The 12,182-nt window shown below is 43.7% G+C and overlaps 1 protein-coding gene across 1 annotated transcript in view; it reads left to right on the forward strand.

Annotated features, from left to right (window-relative positions):
* Positions 1-12,182, forward strand: part of LOC119438599 (uncharacterized) — a 100,386-nt gene that overhangs the window by 58,848 nt on the left and 29,356 nt on the right.

Here is a 12,182-nt window from a genome sequence, read left to right on the forward strand (position 1 = left end):
TGAAGGACGTCTGAGTACCTTTCTTTCCACTGTCGCCATTCACTTGCGGGTTGCTTATTTGTTTTTGCTTTCCATTCACTTTATTTCATATCACCCTGCCAGGTCGCAAACGCTAAAAGACCGATACTTGATAACTGATATTCAACGGTTTCTTTGAAATTTGTTATATTTGGCCTACCCTGATTCTCGGGCCACTGCCTATGTGCCCATTCCTAGCTAATCGACCAGTATGGGTACGCCTACTGGGACACAGGGGGTATAGAATCTTTAAATATACTTCCCTATCGGCACTGTGACACAACGGGTATTTGCGTGTGTAGCTCTCTCTGCATGTACGTCTACACCACATTCTTCCATCGACAAGTATCAAACATCGCCGACGTCTCACAGCGTGCATCCCTGAACTGGTGGTTGCATTTCGGCATGGATTGTGTACAGTGTAGTGTGCATACACAAAAACATCGCATGACATTAGAGTTTGACCTGTAAGGTGCATAAAAATGGCATGGTATTACAGATTGCATAAAACTAAAATAGGCGATTCTACTCATCGAATTAAGTTCTATGTAGCATTTAAGTAATTGATCTACGATAGCTTCGCTACACATTGTTTCCAACATTGGCTCGTTCTGCATTTTTACAGCTACAGACTCTCCTTATCTTAATGTCTTTCTTCCCTCCCTTTTCATCAGTGCAGGGTAGCCAACCAGTCTCAGCGCTAGCTAACCACCCAGAATTTCATTAATACTTTTCTTTCTCTCAATCACGGTACTAAGCGCTCCCAGAAACTCTGGCATAGTTAAAAATCGCTCAATTCAGCGCTCCCGATGTTAAGAAGCTGTGGTGGTGAAGGCTCTATTTTTAACGCAGGGATGGCCTCGAAGATCTATGCAGAAGCGAAGGAAAATAGTTTAATTAAGGAAATCCTGAGCTTTTACGTGCCAGAAACACGATCTGCTTATAAGGCACAGTATAGTGGGGGACTCCGGATTAATTTTGACCACCTGGGATTCTTTACGGGCGTTTTTGCATTTCACCGCCATCGAAATGCGACCGCTGCGGCCGGGACTTGATCCCAGGCCCTCTGACGTAGCAGCATAATGTCATAGCCACTACGCTAATAAGGTGATTGGGGAACGTAGTGCACTTCTGGTATCACATCAGGGAATGTAAATTAACCTCGAGGATGTAGGAAAGGAGGCTGCGATATACGGGACCATTTAGCATTTGTTGCAGGTCATTTTTGTCTCGAGGGTGGCCCCCGGCATTGTTCAGGAATCCAGACGAAAGTACAGTTCACCTTAACTTTTTCGGTTTTATAGGCATAGCGACACTGCCATAGAGCATCGCTCACAGTGTATTCATGAGGCAAGAATAGTAAAAAAAATACATTTTTTGCGAATACAGTTTGGCATTCATATTACTGTGCTCACCAAAACGAGTTGCTACGAAATAGCAAAATAAACTCGGTCACCGAAAACACGACCGAGTTCCTTATACCGCGTGCTTTTGCGAAGACTGTCGCAAATTATTCAAACATAGGAGATTCAAAATAAAACGATGATTTCTGCTCACAAACCATCATAGCTGTGGCGGGGATAAGAATTGGCACAGCAATCGCCAATACATGAACACGATGTTAGTAAATATCTTTTAATTATAGTAACTTGAGGGGCATGTTGTAATGGCAAAATTGAAGTTAGCCTGTACTGAAAACATAATGTTCTGCTAGAAACTTCACGCCGAGCAGCACTTTCGAGTAATACGGATGCAAATTGAGCCTTGAAATATGTTGCTCTTCAAGTTAACAGATTTCTGTACTGCCTATATTCATTTAGTTCCGGTTTTGAGTACTGATTTCTTGAAACTTGTGCAAGGCACGGAATTTCAAACAAACGGTTGGGCATTGAGTACTGGCTCGACTTCACATTCGGAATTACTACGTTCCCCCAAAGTCAATGATTAAAAAAGTTATCAAATAAAATTTTGATAACTAATAAATGTATTGGCGATTATCGTTCAAGATTTGATGTCCACCACTACTATGATGTTTGGTCACCTAAAGTTAAAATTTTGTCTAATATCCGCCATTTTTAATAATCTGAAACATCCGTCTCACAAATACGTGTTATGTGTTTCTGAACTTATTGTCATCAATATCTTTTCTAACGCTATTGAGTGTCCATATATGTTCGTGTAATAAGTTATACTCAGTTCTTCAGCACTATCCATTCAAGGACTCTGTTGTGCCTGTGGTTCTGAGCATGGTTTATTCAAGTTCGGATATGCATGATACTTTGAACGATTCAAGCAAAAGTCTGCGGTCCAAAAACGTTATTAAGGCAAATTCAATATACGGCTTCGTCGCAAATCCCTTTCTTATTTGCGTCTATTAACTTGTACGCTGATCCACTTTCGCGTGTCCATATTTACGTTCCATTGAAGAATACGAACGTTTAGTCGTTAGTCTCCTTTGAAGAAAATGATGAATCATTGTTTTAGCCCTATCGATGCTAACTATACTGCAGCTATTATCTCAGATCGCTATAAAAAATGACAACAAAAATATTGCCCTGTCATCCGCTGCGCTCATAAATAACAGCACTGCCGTGTTCTAAGAAGGTTTTACTATTTAGGCGCGAAGGCTTAACAAGCATTGTGTGACGACCTTAAATAACTGCTGAACGTGACATGCACAAGGCGTTTTTATATCGACGGCGCTGTTTGCCTTGTGTGTAGAGAAAGCAGTCGTGCCCATAGGTCGGCAAATTCACTCAGACCGACCCATGAGCCTGAGTCTGGGGGATCCCGGCTGACTAAAATTTCAGTAATTCTGAGTCTAGTTAAAACAAAACACGCATTTAACTTGTTGTTGTATTTTAATGAAATTTGCCCCAGGTAACGTTTATTTTATGGTTATTACGTTTCCAAGAGAATTCCGGGCTCCGAGACACGTTGCGTTCGATGTACATTTAGTATCGATCAGGCCGTCGCACGACACCACATGGAAACAGTTACGGAACTTCCGTTGACAACTTCGCTATAAAAAAAATAACTTAGAAGATGTTTCCAGTATAGTCGTTCAGATGCATAGGCCATTCAATCGCAAAAAAAAAGTGCAGTAACACTGGCACACCCTTCTGATGTGGTTATGAGCAGCGTCGATGCTGTATAATTCTTATTTTGCGGCTGAGGCAGGTCGTCAAACAGGTTGGGCAAGACGGCGAGGGATCGTCTCTCTATGCTATAGTTTGGGAACTGGCACAAAATAGGCAATTTGCGCACGGCTAAAGAGCCTCTGTAGTACGGTAACTTGTCGAGCGACAAAGGAGGGACACATGCGCGAGCGTTTTTACCTTTTTCACATGAGAACTTACTGAGCGACTACTTCCTGTGACTTACGCAATTTTTTACCATGCGGGAATTTTCTCACAGGTAAAGTACTTCGTGCGGCTGGCCCTAAAGGCCGCCATTTTTGGGACACGTTGAAGGCAGGCACTTGACTTGACAGGCACTTGACTTGACATGACTGATATATGTGCAGTGGCACTTTCCCAAAGCTTTTGGGTAATTTCAGAGCAGTAGTGATGTTTGAGGAACCTCTTCAAGTGGCATTATCGTGGCTGTCGCGGCCAGCAATCACTCCACGTGAGTGCAGTTTTCCATTAACAAAAAAAAAAGAATGCGCGTTGTCAAGTTTTCATCCGTTCCACTTGGCAAAGGAATGTTTGCAGATGGCGCGAGACTTCCACTTCGCATGATCCTTGGTCTTCCAGGGAACATTAAGTGCTGCATGGACGTGTCTGTAGATGCTCATCTTAAACCTGCCTACATGTTTCTTTCTTCCTTTCGACAATAAAACGCCTGCGAGACTAGGTGAAACGTTCTTCGCCTACTTTCTTGCACCTTGAGCAAAACAGAAAATGAGGAAACCTAGCCTTTAAACGCTCTGCTGGAACGCAGGCCTATAGTCTTTTTCGTGCTCTGTGAAACAGGTTGACCCATTGGATTAGGCCTCTTCACTGTATATATATGCACGAAGTGCTCTTCTAGCAGCAACCGGGCGATTCTTTCGTCGTAGTGAATAAGGGGTAAAACAAATGGTGCCCATGACGTCGCCGGCCCTTTTGAAGCCCTCCGTACGGTAAAAGTACAGCCTTAGAGATTCATTTCTATTACTCTGAGGGAACGGTCATTAAGTCAACACAATGAGTATAGCATGTATTTCCGCTTATAAAAGGCTAGCGACCGATCGTTGATTTATCTGCTCATGGATAGTGGATAAGGCAGCAGTATGGAAGCTGTTCCTTTAATTACAAGTTAAACCTGACTTATGTAAGAAAAGTTCCTACTCGCCTTACAAACGGTAGCCGCAAGAGGCAAGTCGACCGAATCAGCCTTGCTCTCCGCCACACTTTTTACCCTAGCCAGTACCCCGACCAATGTCCTTTCCGTGGTGGTCACCCAAACCTCTACCATTCTACGTGGGAATGCTCCAAACCACCCGGCTTACCTAGAATACCCAACCCCTCGCCACCCCAGTGGGAAGCCGCTCTTTCCCGCACAGCCTTCAACGACCAGCGATACCTGATCGACCGGGCCAGCCGGATATCAGCAGCAAATGGGGCCCTCTGGGACTTCGTTACAAATCATCAAATAAAGTTTTCTACTAGTACTACTACTACTACTACGACCGAATGGCATGAGGAGTTGTCGCACAGAAGGTGAAACCACTGGCTACGCTATAGCCTGCCAGTAGCCGTCTTGTTAACCATAGCCAGGGAAAGCATTCAGTCGAGCATGGCAAACTGAAACTTGAATATGCTAACGAGGAAGGCAAGCTTGTCGGCAACTGCTCATATTAGGCATGCCCTTTTAACAAGAAGGTTTCACTGTGCGGCCGGCACACAACAAAATAATAAAAGGAAATTGACGAATGTTTGCAATGCACGCTAGCGTGGTTTTGAGGTTAAAAAGCAAAGTTCCAGAATCCCAGTTGGCTCTCTTGTAAATATGGTAAATACATGTTAATATGAGACTTCAGCATCGTAACAATATATCGCACGTTGTTGCACCATTATACACCAGGGGTATATTACCAGGGCAAAGAAAAAATGTGCACTAGAACATACGAAAAGTGGCGATTTGTACAATTTAATACCAGGTTTCAGCTTTCACGGTTACGTCTGGCAAGCCCTAAACAAATAAAATGCCTTTAATTGATAAGTTACTTGCGAAATTTTTGTTTCAAACGTGAAACGGGCGTACACGTAACGTTTACCGCTCCCCGTGACAACCCGGCTTCAGCGTCACTGCCTGCGTTTTGAATGCATACGCAGCTTTTTTTCCCTAATACAGCAAGGTGACCTGTTTCGCGGTGTATTAGCCTGGTTGTGAATGTTGCAGACCATTCCCACAAAAAAATAACAGTGCATTCAATTAGTCACCGAGACAAGCAGGTAACCATTTATGTAAAGAAAGGAACAGTTATAAGCAAACTAATACCTTATACTGAAAGGAGAAGGAGGAAGCACTTTCTTTCTGGTTTCTCCATTTTATGTGTGGATATTATTAGAAATGCTACATCTTGCAGCGTGCAGTACGCGTAATAGCTAATGAATACGCCAACTGAGATGCTAATTTTATTTAATAATGAACCGAAAAATGAAAAGAAAATAATAAAGAGAAGTACCTGGTGACAGATAGGAGCTCAACAAAAAGAAAACATAAATGTGAAAGTAAAGGATCTGACGTTTAGGTTTCTAATTCTGTGAACGCACTTATATAGTAAATAAATAAACGCTAAGTTGTAATTCTGACGTTTCTTCCTTTTTTAGTCAACTGTCGACAAGTCCGGCGGAGGAGTTTAGTGTCACTGTTGTGAAAGGAAAGAAAAAGAGCCACTGACTATACTAACTGACATGTAATGCAAACGCCACAAATATGCACATAAGCGACCCACGTAAAGCTGGGAAAGATTCACAAAGATCTGCTGTACCATAGTCCATTGGACCGGCCTGATTAGGAAGCACAACAACCACACTGTTGACACTTTGAACTGACACAATGGCAGTACTTCAACCGGAGTGTAGAGTGACCCGAGCGCTGTTACACTATGTGAAGTCGACAGGACTCAGTTACGGTCTATAGTGAGCGGCGCATCGCTGTGAGTGCGCGCAGTCTTATTGCTGTCCTTCCGATATCTCTCTTTCCGTATCCATTCACTTTTCATTCTCCAGCGCCAAGCAGCAAACCGGTCGTGCCTGTGGTTGACCTCCCTGGCATTCCGTCATCGTCTCTCACTCTTTGTTTTTAAGCAGCTGCAGACAGAAGAGGAAACCAACTCAATAAACGTAGGGAAAGTATGGCGTTGTTTTGCACTTGGCTCGACTTCTTTCTATACATTCGAGTCAGTTATTTTTAATTTAGTACACTCACATGGACACATGATAAAGCTTTCTCTTAAGTACCCTCGAAAAGAGAATGTCGGCTGCAGTGCACCCAGAAACAAAATATGGCTGCACAATTAAAACAATAGGTGCGTGTTCCTCTATTTGCATGCAGAAAGCGCGACGTTAGACTACCGAGATGTGACAATTAAATTCCGGGAATGACAACAGCATTTCTTCAAAACATGGGTACAAATTCAAACCAACTTGGGAGCACAAGCAGGTAAGAAAACGTTTCGACGTGCTTGCAAACAATCTTCGGACCGAATTCGTCATTTGTTGCCTATTCGTCAAAGAGATTGTGTGTGTTCCATGCATTGATGTTGATGGAGAAATGAATCATCAAGATTTGGAGCCACGCAAGAACATGAATACATGCGTGGACATTAGCAAGAGTTGTGGTTACGAAACTACAGGGCTATGAAGAATGGCTTGCGGAGCTCTGAGGAAATGTGGGTAGAATATGCTAGGTAATCAAGACGGCTAAGAAAAACCGAGGTTGACAAGACACCTGGTTACAAGTTTCGGCGTCAGTTCCCTCAAACCGAAGGTCACATGTACAAATAATTTGAAAGACCCAAATATAAAGAAACTATACGGCCGCTTCAAGACGAGAAATAGGAAATATGGCAACGCCTTCAGAAGGAGAGTCCTTGAAGGAGAGTTCAGCTTCAGAAGGAAAGTCCTTTGAAGATGTCCAGAAGCTAGTATACAAAGGTAAAGTCATTTTTATTTCAAAGGGCCACTGCGGGAATTGTACCACCTTCTACTGTGCCCGGTCACCTACTTTACATCGCCTTTCCTGATCGTAGCCTCAACCACCATGTCACCGTGCGACGTAATGTACCCCAGTTTACGGCATCCATGCATGAGTAGGCATTTCTACTTACAAGTGGTTCATCAACGGTTTGATGAATCGTGGATCAAGAAATGCTTTATATTTACCTAGAAAGTGCTCTTTTATTATACAACAAAGCAGCTTCATCCTTTAAAATGCGCTGTATCTTAACGAAAGGTTATCCGAACATCAAAAAGATAGCAAAATAAATGTCGAACCCCAGGTAGTGAACAGTCTGTATAAGCCGTTAGTCAGGGAGAAAAATGCTCTTCAGATATATTTGCCTGTGACATCTGCATAAACGCTAGGCCGAGCTCCACAACGGGTACAAAGTCCTATTAGCGGAATATTACTAAAAACGCGTGAATGCTTCCAGCTCGAAAGTTCATAACTTTAATTAACCCCTCATAAGCTGAAGGGCTTCTGAGCCTCATGCTCCTGGGTTCTTTTGTTTAAATCATGAGTCAAACTATCCTTCCCCCCCCCCCGTCCTTTTTTTTTCTTGCTTTTACTATTGCGGAGAAGGTTCGCCTCTGACTAGGTCCCCCACTTTCTTCCTGTAACTCATGTGCAATACGGAAACACGTCATCTGGATTGTTTCACAAATATCTATTTAGATGGCAGCGCGCGGCATGACATAAAATCAGCTTTGTAACAAATTCGTTATAATACACGTGTTATAATACACGTGGCAGCATCTTGCGAGATCATCGCTGACCTGTCAAAACAAAATGCGTTCTGTTGGTGTTCCACAACCACAAGGCGTTCACAAGGAAACGCTATGTTTTAGCCCAAGACTGCAGTGGAGCTCATGAACTTACAGGGACCGATGAAACGTGACTGCGGTTTTAGCCATACGTGGGCACTGTTTCTAGCTTTGCGGCAAACGTACACAGCGACTCATTCGAGGGCGACAACGCGACTATATTAAAGCCGTCGTACATCCTCATAAGGCGCTCGGGTTTGCAGCAGACACACGAGCCGTTTCACTTCTGAGCGTTGTGTTGGAGTAGGTTAGCTGTGCCAACGTGACGTGGGTCATATCAAGGGGTTGCTCGTACTTGTAGATCGTTTTCGTTCCACGATCCGTTGTTATTCTGGTTGCGTGAGAGACCGGGCTAGTTGGTAATCCATGATACAACTTACTAGCGCGGAAAATTGAGAGACAAGGAGTACGTCGTTCTCGTGGAGAAGTAGACGTGTATGCCATTCCTTCGTCATATTTCGTTCAAGTTTTCGCGCTAATAAGTTGTATTATTGTGGTCATCAAGCATTTCTGTTAACCCCAGATAACCTGAAGGATCTTTGAGCCCAAGCTTGTTTTGTGTGACAATAAAATTTTATTATTAAAGCAAGGCTTTCCTTTGCCAACACTCCCTTCTCTTCGTTCCTGTCAGTCTGTCAGTTGGTTTCTCTCCGAGAAAAGTGGACCGATCCCAAAGTCAGTGTAATAGTACGCTTAGGCGATTCCATGGACGGTGTAATCAAAGTTATTCACTTGATGACATGATGTGTCCTCGCAAGAGTTTTACTGCGGTTTGCAACTCGATCAAATCCCGCAGGCCGAGCAATTCTGATAATCTTGTTAATGCTATTCCACTACAGTCACTCCATTGTAGCCTGTGGGCTTACAGCTTCCTTGCCTCTTCCTCCGTGTTTGGCGTCAGTGTCTCGCCAAGGGGATGTATAGCGCGACGTCTCCTACGCAGCTGAAAAGCACGAAAAAAAATTTCCGGACAAAGGACTTCTTGCCGGATGACCCGCGTCACATGGGGGTTGGGCAGGGGGTTGATAGATCACGTATTTTCCAGAGGTCATATTTTTCTTCTTGCTCTGTCTACGACACCAAAACAGGAAAGACAAGACAAACGAATGGCGCGCAACTTACAACAGGTTTATTTTATAACAGGCCTCATAAAATTAACCGGTGGAGAAAGCAATGATCAGTATGTGAAATAAATGTAAGAAATAATGGAAGGAAAACACATTGAAAGTCACGGATGCTCACAAAAGGAACTGTAAAAGATAATAATCAAGTATTCACGGCGCATTCTGCGCAATAAAAATTTGCACCTCAGTTAACACACAAATGGCATGCTGGCACAGTTTTCTCTCCCCGAGACACCAGAAAGTGCTTGTATAATTTTTCTTATATCATTATCACCGCTGCATGCGACCATCTCTGTCTCACCGAATAGCGTTGCGCATGACCATTTATTGCAACTCGCAGTAAGGTCACCTGGGGCGCTACAGCGTGAAGCTATTCCAATCTGTTTCTATTCCATTATCGTCATTAGCCCTCTGCGATTGTTCAAAAATTTTTGGAACCAAGCTCACTTCGCCTTTCTTTCAGAAGATGTCACCAAAACCGCGAAAACTCCCCATCTCACGATGACGTATATACAATGATTACACATGATTAGGCCGAACAAAGTAGAAACATTTCTTTGCGATTCTACGCTTTCTTTAAGCATTAGCCATCCGCGATTGGTCCCAATTAATTTGGGGGTGGGAGGCAAGGTCTATATGCATTGCCTTTCTCTCACGCGACGTCACAATATCGCGGAACTAACTACGTCAAGGTGATTTTATTTCGCCTTACTTCGATAAGTACAATAAGGAAAGGAAGTGGAATTATTGGAGCACATACGCACATACAAAAAGATAAGAAAATGGACCGAAAGAAGAAACAGCACATCAAAACGCAACGCACATGACATCACATCAAGCGTCCCTGCACCAAGTCATGCTCTGCAGAGCTCAACAGCCCTATCGCGCGCCATTTACACACGACCGACCTGTCCGACCGCCACCAAGTTAAACGCATATAGCCGTTCTTTGTACCCAAGACGACCGAAATTTGTTTCGCGCTTTTATATCTCCATCAATAGAATGGCATTCCAATAATTCCACAGTTCCATCAGATATATATATATATATATATATATATATATATATAGAGAGAGAGAGAGAGAGGACTAATAAGCGCTTGCAAAGAAAATTTCTCCTGCGTCTTGAATCTCACGCCTGCGTAATCGCTCAGAGCACACATCTTGGGCATATGCGCCCGGCTTCTTTTAAGAATTCCTGCTAACAAGTAAAACGCGAAAGCATTAGACATTTCAAAAGACGGCGCCGCACCAGGTGTTTGGGTGTACGCTGGTAAAACTGGAAGAACTGAGTCTAAGCTGGGAAAAATAGAGAAAGACAAGACAAGAAAATTAAGCGGAGCCTCCTAGAATGGGAGTTGTCCAAGATATGCGTAGCATTATATGGCGGTCGGCATGGTGCGGAATGCGTTATGCGTGGTAATGATGTGCGTGGGAGTTATGGTGATTTAGTATACGTTATTTATTTATATATGTGCGAGGAGTAAGAGCAGACTCAGCAGACAGATGCACATATTTACATTGCTGTACATATACATTCCGCACATGCCAACCGCCATATAATGCTGCACATATCTTCGACAGTTCCCGTAAAGGGAGGTTCCGCTTAATTTGTTTGCGCGATGCTCGGCGTGGCTTAACCAACGTGTTAATGCTGTCATAGGCAGCAAATGTGGGACGGCTGCGTGTGGATGTGTAATTAATCCACAAGTGGCCCATCCTCTCGTGGGCTTAAACACAATGGGCTTAAACTGCACATGCTCGCCATGTACTGGAAAATGGTTGTTCTGGCTTCACATTTAACTTTTACACCGACTAACCATATAATGCTACGCGGTAAAACGGTGCCACACATTCTGACACTTCCCAAGCTTGTCCCTCCTCTTAAAGCTAAGACGAACACGGCAGGTCATGTCAATTAAAGCCTGGCCATCGCGTTCGGCATTGCGTTGAAACGAAATCAAGGCGGCAATGCAGGATTCGGTACTACCTTTACACTAATGATACTGTGCGAAATTTATCCTCTGTTCGCGTAGCCAGAACTAAGTGGCCATCGAGTCCGCACCACAGGAAAATGCAAGTTTACCCTTTCAAATTTATAGACGACTTGGCGCGCGTGATAACAGCACCGACTCTGCGGTCCCAAGAAACTTCTAGTCACGTGCCTTACCTGTCACCTAAGCCCGAACAAAAGGTGCGCACTTAAATCGCTTTGATGTACGGAAAGTCTCTTTCTAGATTTTCAGATAAAATAAATGCTCATTGTGCCTCATTACTAACACTGATAATTTTTCGTATAGCTTACGGCAAACTTGACTTCTAAAATTGTTATTTTTTACAGAAGAGAAGCGTTGAAAATCTTCTGGCTTTAGTTTTCAATACCCTCCTGCTACTTATCTCCCCTCCCCTCCCCGTATTTCTTTTTTTTTACCCATTATGTTTATTTGTCTGTCAGTGGGCGAAACCGGAAGCTGTACACGCCGCGTCCCGATGAGTTGTTACGAACGCCGTTTCCGCATTAAAGCAGCCCGATCATCTAACGATTTGACCGTGGAATACCCAGTAACCCAAGTTGACGAGAAAACCGAGAAAGTGCATGAGGCCGCCATATCAGCCGCGGAAGATGGACAGTCAAACTTATTTAGCTTTGCGCTTATCACAAGAAGGCTCGCAATGACTACTTATTAAGGCTGCAATCTAATTATTTCGCCTTGTTCCACAGTAGTTAAAAATTTAATTCTGAGGTTTTACGCGCTAACTTTATGATTTAATTACGAGGCACGCCGTAGTGACGGACTCCGGAATGATTTTGATCACCTAGGTGTCTCTGATGTGCACCCAATGCACAGTACACGGTCGTTTTTGCATTTCACCCCCATCGAAAGGCAGCCGCCGCAGCCGGGTTTCGATCCCGCGCCCACGAGCTTAGCTGCGCGATGCCATAGCCACTATTCCACCACGGCGGATGTTCCACAGTAGTGAACGCCGCAATTTGTCACTGTCTG

Source organism: Dermacentor silvarum, chromosome 1 (genome assembly GCF_013339745.2).
Source record: "Dermacentor silvarum isolate Dsil-2018 chromosome 1, BIME_Dsil_1.4, whole genome shotgun sequence".
Lineage (NCBI taxonomy): Eukaryota > Metazoa > Arthropoda > Arachnida > Ixodida > Ixodidae > Dermacentor > Dermacentor silvarum.